Raw genomic sequence first — 8,466 nt, forward strand, 5'->3', positions numbered from 1 at the left:
TGTTTTAAATGATGTTTCATTTATTGTTTGGCTCTGAAGAGGAGGAACTTTCAAAAATAGTGATCAAGAAGGTTACAAGGCTACATACTTGGCCCTCTCCTCTTCTCCCTCTACACTCTGTCTTTATAGTTGACCTCATTCACAAACATGAGTTAAAATATCTTCTTTAAGATGACTGCTCACAGATCTAACTCTCTACTGTCTGTCTTTCCTGTCAAGCTAAAATCTTTGCCTTTCTTTCTGACTTGTAGGTGTCGAGCTGTCAGCTTAACCTCGACATGCCAAAACAGAGTTCTTAACTTCCCCCTATTTTCCCTTCCTGCTTCCAAGACCTCCTTTCTCAGTTATGGTGGACATTACCACTATCTTCCCTCTGCCTCAGGCATATAATGTAGGCATCTCTCTTTAGCCCTACAGTTCCAGGTTATAGCTTGTCATTTCTTGCTGTGCTTCAAGATCCAGCTTTTCTTCTTCAAAAACATAGCTAAAACTTATCCAGATCTTTATCTTATGTCTCAGTTCCTGCAGTTCCTCCTCTCTGACCTTGACAAATGCCATATTGCCCCACTTTGCATTCAGAACGTGGCTGAAAAGATCATTTTCCTGGCTCATCATTTTGACCGTGTCATCTCTCTCTTTGCATCCTTCCACTGGTTCTGCTTTTTCCATCACTTAGAACAGAAATGACTCTTTTTATTTTAAGGCATTGTTTATCCTCAGCCTTTCATCTGTTATACACTATCAACATGTTGACTTCCATCTCTGCTCTGCCAATAATTTTGATTGCTCATTTATCAAATTTTTCAAGAGCCTGTGCACATTCTTCCATGCCGCCTCTTATGCATGGAAGGAGCTTATTGTAAACCGCCTCAGCACCACTTCATTATGTTACAGGAGTGCGTGGGTGAGATTCTATGGCCTGCGTTGTGCAGGAGGTCAGACTAGATGATCATAATGGTCCCTTCTGACCTTAAAGTCTATGAGTATGAGTCTATGTTCCTTCATATCCCTCCTTAAATGCCCCTGTGCCATGATGTCTACAAAAATCTTGACAACAAAAGGAATCTAATGTGCTGTGATGATTTCTAATCATTCAGAACTTTTACATTGTTACCTTGTGCTCCCCTGTCTTGGTGTTGTAACCACTCCTTGTCTCTCATTTTATACTTAGACTGGAAACTCTGAAGAATGGACCATATTACACACACTCACACATAGTTAAATGTTTACTTACTAAGGAGCAGTTTGGAGAGGTACTTCTAAAATTACATACCTGAAGGAAGCAAATGCAGCTTCTGTGCAGTACCACAAATACCAAGATAGTCTGATGGTTTCTTAATAAGAATTTGGATTTGTGTCTGTTTTAGGTACTGTACTTAAATGACCCCTACCACTGTAATATCTAAGTTCCTTACAATTTTAATGTATTTATCTCCTCAACAACCCTGTGTGGTAGGAAAGTACAATTATTTCAATTTTAGGCTGGGGAACTGAGGCACAGAGACTAAGTGACTTGACCAACATCATACAGGAAGTCTGGCAGAGTAAGGAATAGAACTCAGGTCTGTCCAAAGTCTAGACTAAGGCTCCAAGCACTGGACCATCTCGCCTCTTTAAACTGAGTCTAGCATGTTAGACTACGTAGCCACACTACTAGTCATAACTAAATGACTCTAATATTCCTGGCTTCCCCTTGAGTTCTCAGTTCTCTGTTCATTGTTCAACAGTGACATTGTTCAAATCGCTGGTAGAATTGTTTACCTCTGATTCTCATGGCTGAGGCAAGGGGTGTGAGGTAACATGCCTTTTGGCAGATCCCTGTCCTGGCTTTAATTTCAGTTGCTGGTCTAATAAATTAGTCTTTAGTGGTTCTGACTTCTCTGACAGCCCCACAACAAATAAGATTGCTCGGGTTGCAAACATCAGTTAATTATGATATCTGTAATAAAACTAAGTTGAAATATTTAAATACTGTGGTGTGATAATTGTTGACTTTCTAAGTTACTGTGTAATAGAGATACCATTCAGAGTCCATATTATCACTGAACTTTGGAATATCAAGACTCAGCCCATTCTTTATTGCATTTGTAAATCAATAAACACTCCTGTTAAAGAAGGTACAATAATACTATAACTGGCACATGATCTGAAACATACCGCCTGAACTTTGGACTTTGCTGCTTAGAGGTACACATTCTGTTTTCTTTTACTTGATTTTGGAGTTTTCCGGTAACATGCAAGCTCAATAACAAAGACAAAACAAAGAAAAGTGCACACAGAATTGAACAAAGGAACACTTCAACATTGCTGTTGCATACCACTGCATACACCTCATGGAACGACAAATATGTTCTGGATCTCCATAATGTAAATAAAATCAGTCTCTGTGACCAAAAAGACAGAATTAATTTGTGCTGGTCATTACACACTTACTACAATCCACTATCACATCGAGAACCAGGTGATCCACCAGTCTGAAGCAGGACATAAGAGGCATGTGTCAAACCCAGTCCAATATGCTGTTACTAAAAATAATCTTCCTTGTCAGTCATCTGGGGCCATAACCACCATCTCCCCCTTTCTGAATCCCTCCTTGGGCTCCCTGTTGCTCTGTGTATTAAGTTTAATCTTTTTGCTCTTGCTTTCAAGGCAGTAGCCCAGTTTCCATCTCTAACAACTCTTGTCACTGTTTTTCCTTGGTCCTCTACTACTCCAGTGACACCAGCCTCCATTCCTTCTCAGTTTCCTCCTTGTATTCACAGCTATGTCCCTTCTGCTGTGCATGTAGTGCCCTCTTTAAACCTAATTCTTTCATGTTACCTGGGGTGGGGGGGAGGAAAAAGTTTTTGATTACCATAGAAAACCCCAGACAAAAAACCCTGAAAGAAAATCTAGGCAGCTACCTCGCTTCAATAGCCAAATGGTCATGTTATTGTAATCCTTGTTCTTGAAAATTTGAAGAGTAATAATTAAACTTTTAGGTTGGAAAGTTAATTAATTTTTCTGGAGGTCATTAATTTTTCTGGAGGTCATGATTCACAGTACTCCATGAAACCAGCCAAAGCTGGCCTCTGGGTTCTGTAAGCACCCTGGCTGAAGTCCCACCATTTCTGGGACAGTTGAAGTGGTTTAAGATTCCATACTTCTTACATGACAGTGTCCCAAAGAATCATCTGACTGCACAAGACTGTGGACATGGTGCGTGGAGGTTGTTGAAAAGTAATTTAGTAAACTAAACCAAAGATGCTAAACTGGGGTATGGATGATGATGCCGAGTCCAGTGAGCTATACTTTTCCCATCTGTGTGGGTGCGTAGGGAGGGAAGAGATGAGGTAAAGAAGTTCTCCCTCATCCCCCTTCACACTCTTGCACAGGATATGGGCACAATACATTTAAGTCTGGAGAGACTGTGTCTGGTCAGAACAACAGGAGGTGTTAGACTCCAAAAGTTGCATGTAGTGGTAAAATTGTGACTCATTGCAAGGCTGGCAGAGCTGACTTGAGTACCAAGGAATGTACTTGCTGCACTCATGCAAAAGATGATGGAATTGCTGCTGCAGCACTCACTAGCTAGAATTATTCCTGGGGCCCTTGTTACAGTTTGGTCTTCCTTCACCACAATATGGCCAGTGGTACAAAAGACAAAATATTGCCCTAAAGTTGCATTTTACTTTGGAAACACTATAAACAATTTATCATTAAAGGTTACTCACGCTAACAGCTGCTTGGTTTTTTGCAGCAATTAGTGTTTTTACTGGAGCTCTAGCAGATAAATACAAAACTTCCTTTTCCCCCAGGACTCTTAATGGCAACGTTTATGAATTTAGCATTCAGTTTTAATAATAGGAGTTATCATATCTAATCAGGTAGTGGTCCATCTGTATCCTGACAATAGACCATAAAGATGGAAAAAACTCCATTGGGGACAATTTTTCCTAAACCCCACCAGTTATGCCCTAAATCCTGAGGGTTTATATTCCTAATTTTATTTATTTGTTGTGAGAAAGGAGCTCAAACATTTAATTTTCAAAAAGGAATGAGTTAGTTTAAGTTAGTCACATTCCATAGTTTAATGGTAACATTGGCATGAACAAAGCGTGTATACAGACACACACACACACCTTCATCTCTATTGGAATGTACACCATCATTTGCAAATTCATGACATATTATGTGTCAGTTAAACATGCAACTACCACAAAGAACTATTATCAAAAATCACAAGTATGGGAAGGTATTAAGATATTCCTATACTGTTTTGATAATTAAACATTTTGACAGGATGTTTTGAGAGGTATCTACTTCTTTATAGTTAATCTGCAGCTTTCATTCAAACATATTTATAATTAGCAATACTCAAAGAATGTTTTTAGATATTCTTGTTATCAGATTAAGCCTTTTAGCCTCCTTCTGCAAAGCAGGACATAGAAACCATCCACAAAGAGGAACATAATTTTTCTTTATTGCCTTCACGCGATCCCCATTGTAAATTTTCATTATCACTATACATCTCCTTTCCTTCCTGCTTTTCTTTGCCCCAATACCTCCTTTTCCACTCCTTCCTATCATCTTTTCCCCTCTTCATTTTCCTGTGGCTTTGAATTCCACACTGCAGCTTTAGTAGGATGCAAGGAACCAGACATCAGATTGTCACGTTTTAATTCTTGTCCAAAGTGTGGGGAGAAGTGGCGGGAGAAAGAGGAGAAAGTTTATTTTATAATCACTCTCTGAAACATTCGTCTCTCCCCACTCAATGGTACATTGTCCTGAACATGCAGAAAGAAAGACAAGATACAAGGGAAGTGCTATAATCAAGCTGTGACTTTTTTAACTCACCTGGGAAATACCCAGCAATAAGTCATACAGATCATTATCCCTTCCTTAGTCATTCCCATGTATTTGGGATGGCTGCTATCAGCCTCCCCCCCTTCCCAACCTGATCCCTGCCCATTGCTGGCACCTCACCACTCTCCCCTTATATGAGGGCTAAGGAGAGTAGGAAAAGGGGGGTTAATTACTTTAAGTCGCAGCTGCAGAAACTGTCGGAAGCCTGCATCCCAAGAAAGGGGAAAAAAATCATAGGCAGGAGTTGTAGACCAAGCTGGATGAGCAAGCATCTCAGAGAGGTGATTAAGAAAAAGCAGAAAGCCTACAAGGAGTGGAAGAAAGGTGGGATTAGCAAGGGAAGCTACCTTAGTGAGGTCAGAACATGTAGGGATAAAGTGAGGAAGGCTAAAAGCCATGCAAGAGATGCAGACCTAAATTGGCAATTGATCATATTTTTTATTTTTTTTTTTATTTTTTTATTTATTTTTTTTTTTAAAAAATACCACGTTTTTTTTTTTTACTGAATTATCAGCAGATAAGTCTGCTCAAGATGGTCTGTGAATGGGAATGTTGGATGGGATGAAGGATCTGAGTTACAGCATGAGAATTAAACTTTCTTGGTGCGGCTGGTGAGAATCTTAGCCCACATGCTCAGGGTTTAGCTGGATTGCCATACTTTGGGTTGGGAAGGAATTTTACCTACCAGGGCAGAATAGATGGCAGATCGGAACCCTGGAGGGTTTTTATGCCTTCCTCTGCGCATGGGGCATGGGTCGCACTTGCTGGTGGAATCTCTGCAACTTGAGGTCTTCAAACCACAATTTGAAGACTTCAATAACTCGGACATAGGTTAGGGGTTGTTATAGAAGTGGATGGGTAGGGTTCTGTGGCCTGCTTTGTGCAGGAGGTCAGACTAAATGATCATATTGGTCCCTTCTGACCTATGAGTCTGTACCAGACTCTAGGAACCTCAGTCCTCTTTCCCTAGCTTCCTTTCAGGATGCTTTCCCCTAAATTCACTTCTAACTACGGTTTATCAGGGACCTGGACCCACCCTGGAATGAGTACCTGCTGTTGGTCTGTGATGAAAGAGGATTCTGTTTTAAGGAACAAGGTATAAATAACTTCCCTTCCTTTGTGTGTGGTGGGTCACTGTCTCTCCTGAGCCAGCCTCTTCCAGTCTACCCTTGGCTTAGGTAAATACCCCCTTTCCCCACTCCTCATAATCCAAAAGCTGTGGGGAATCTCAAAAGCGCCACAATCTCTTTTCTTCCAGCCAAAGCCCTCCACCCTGCATTCAGGTTGTGGTGAGTGCATTCTCAATAAAACAGCCCAAGTCACCTTTCTGCTGTCACCTCTTCAGAATATGACGCGTCTGTTTAATCAACATACAAGTGGATTGATGGTCCAGAAATGTCTAAGGAAAGTCTGCAACGTAGTTGCTGCAGCGTGTGCTTGGCAATGGAGACTAGGCCAAATTCCAAACTTTCACCATAAGCAACCTTAGTAAAATCAGCAGGGTTGCATGGCACTTAAATCACTGCAGTGTATGGTGCATGTCAACAGCCACCACAATGTGGGCTGTAAGAAAAGATGGTAGATAACACTAGAAAGATGCTGTCACTTCCTCTTGGTGCAGCCTTTCTAGGAATTTCAGCTTCTCTTGACTAGCCCTCCTTGTTTGGGAAAGTCAGTTCCTGGACTCTCGCCTCCAATTAAATCTATCTGCACTGCAATTTAAGCCTTACAGTCTCTTGGCTGTTTTCTTGGAGGGAGCCTGATGTAGAGCTGTCACCCCTTTGCTATCTCAGGCCTTTTTGCCTCCCTTTCGTTCTCTGTGCTCTCCCCTTTCTAGCAGGTCTTGTTTCCTCCTTTGGTTGTAGCAGTAGGTGCCTACCTCCAGGACTGGCAGTTCTGGCAGCTGTGTGGGGTTATGATCAAGCTGCTTTCTTGTAAACAGGGGAGACTCCACTTCTGCCTTTATGTCTGGTAGAGGTTTTTTTTGACCCCATCACTGGCCCAAAAAGGCAGGTATCTCTCAGTTTGGGCACTCAGAATAACTAGTTAATAGAGGTCTTACAAAATAGTAGATAGCTGTATGGGAGCTGGAAGATCAGAATGGAGGTTCCTTACATATGCAGCAGAGGAAGGATTAAGTCATGAAAGAAAGTAATCCTCTATGGGCATATAATTAAAAGCCCCAAAATAAGCAGAATTTTACAATGTTTTATAATTACAATATTTATGAGCTAAAGGTGCAGAAGAATGTTACTTGGTTATTCATGTCTCAGAACATTCACTCAGAATAATTAAATATTACAAATGATAGAAATATGATTTCCAAGATCTGATAGTTTTCATCATAGCTGCATGTTTTACTGATTTAACAAATTTACAAATTAAACAGCGTCCATGCCAAACAAAATATTCTGAAATATATATGCATTCCATTGTTCATGGTAATGTTAGGATTTCACTATAGACCATGATTTTAACTTACAGATTCTTAGACATAAATTTGTATCTATCCTGTTTTTTCCATTGAAATTGAAAAATTAATTTAGTTGTGGTTGTCAATCTAATCTTTATGGCATAGTGTCTATGAGATGTAAACAGGTCTTTTATATATTATCATTATAAATATGTCTTGGGTAAAACAGAGAACTCTGACACTTCTCGCGCTTAAAAATCCTGGCCTATACACAACTCGAAATGCCAAAGGCTATTTGCATGCTAATGACTCTTACAATTCCTGTTCTGCCAGTCAGAAGAAAGGGAGTTAACTAATAACTTGGAACAATTCAAGAAGTGCAGGAATGGGAAGGGAGTCAAAGGGACAGCAAAAGGTTTCAAATGGGGCCAGCAAGTAGAGAACTCTGGACAGTGCCCCCTGCTCTGAGAAGATATCAAAAGAGTCAGTGGATGCCATACAATGGATCTCCACACAAAATGTGAGCAAATTTGATTCTGAGAAAGTGACCTCAAAGTCAGAGAGAGCCCACCAATAGTCAGGCTTCCGCTTCCTAGCTTAGAGATGACTTAGTGGAGCCATGTCCAAAAATAAAAAGATGAAGGGAAAAGTGAATCCAAAATAGAGGAGCAGGTTCTGGAAGATGCAGCAAAGGGGCTGCAGATTGGTACACTGGAGGTAGTTATGTGTCAGAGGGTATGTCTACACTACGGGATTATTCCCGTTTTACATAAACTGGTTTTGTAAAACAGATTGTATAAAGTCGAGTGCACACGGCCACACTAAGCATATTAATTCGGGGGTTTGCGTCCATGTACCGAGGCTAGTGTCGATTTCCGGAGCATTGCATGGTGGGTAACTATCCCGTAGCTATCCCATAGTTCCCACAGTCTCCCCCACCCATTGGAATTCTGGGTTGAGATCCCAATGCAAAAACAGTGTCGCGGGTGATTCTGGGTAAATGTCATCACTCAATCCTTCCTCCGTGAAAGCTACAGCAGACAATCATTGCAGACGCCATAGCATGGCAACCATGGAACCCGTTTTGCCTTTTGTCACTGTTACCGTATGCGTACTGGATGCTGCTGACAGACACAGTACTGCAGTGCTACACAGCAGCATTCATTTGCCTTTGCAAGGTAGCAGAGATGGTTACCATCCCTATTGCA

The sequence above is a fragment of the Chelonoidis abingdonii genome, chromosome 5 (genome assembly GCF_003597395.2).
Source record: "Chelonoidis abingdonii isolate Lonesome George chromosome 5, CheloAbing_2.0, whole genome shotgun sequence".
NCBI lineage: Eukaryota > Metazoa > Chordata > Testudines > Testudinidae > Chelonoidis > Chelonoidis abingdonii.